Consider the following 907-nt stretch of genomic DNA (forward strand, 5'->3'; position numbering starts at 1 on the left):
GGAGGATATACCCATTTGAATGCAGAGTTCCAAAGAATAGCAAGAAGAGATGAGAAAGTCTTCTTCAGTGATCAATGCAAAGAAATAGAGGAAAACAATAAAATGGGAAAGACGAGAGATCTCTTCAAGAAAGTCAGAGATACCTAGGAAGCATTTCATTGAAAGCTGGGCTCAGAAAAGACAGAAATGATATGGACCTAATGGAAGCAGAATATATTATGAAGAGGTGTCAAGAATACACAGAAGAACTATACAAAAAAGATCTTCATGACCCAGATAATCATGATAGTGTGATCACTCACCTAGAGCCAGACATCCTGGAATGTGAAGTCAAACGGGCCTTAGAAAACATCACTATGAACAAAGCAAGTGGAGGTGATGGAATTCCAGTTGAGTTATTTCAAATCCTAAAAGATGATACTGTGAAAGTGCTGCACTCAATATGCCAGAAAATTTGAAAAACTCGTCAGTGGTCCCACGACTAGAAATGATCTGTTTTCATTCCAATCCCAAAGAAAGGCAATGAAAAAGAATGCTCAAACTACGTCACAATTGCATTTATCTCATACTAGCAAAGTAATGCTCAAAATTCTCCAAGCCAGCTTTCAACAGTACATGAACCACGAACTTCCAGATGTTCAAGCTGGTTTTAGAAAAGGCAGAGTAACCAGAGATCAAATTGCCAATATCCATTGGATAATTGAACAAACAAGAGCGTTCCAGAAAAAACATCTACTTCTGCTTTATGGACTATGCCAAAGCCTTTGACTGTGTGGATCACAACAAACTTTGGAAAGTTCTTCAAGAGATGGGAATACCAGACCACCTGACCTGCCTCCTGAGAAATCTGTATGCAGGTCAGGAAGCAACAGTTAGAAATGGATATGGAGCAATAGACAGGTTCCAA

This window comes from Bison bison, unplaced genomic scaffold (genome assembly GCF_000754665.1).
Source record: "Bison bison bison isolate TAMUID 2011002044 unplaced genomic scaffold, Bison_UMD1.0 scf7180017864489, whole genome shotgun sequence".
Taxonomy (NCBI): Eukaryota; Metazoa; Chordata; class Mammalia; order Artiodactyla; family Bovidae; genus Bison; species Bison bison.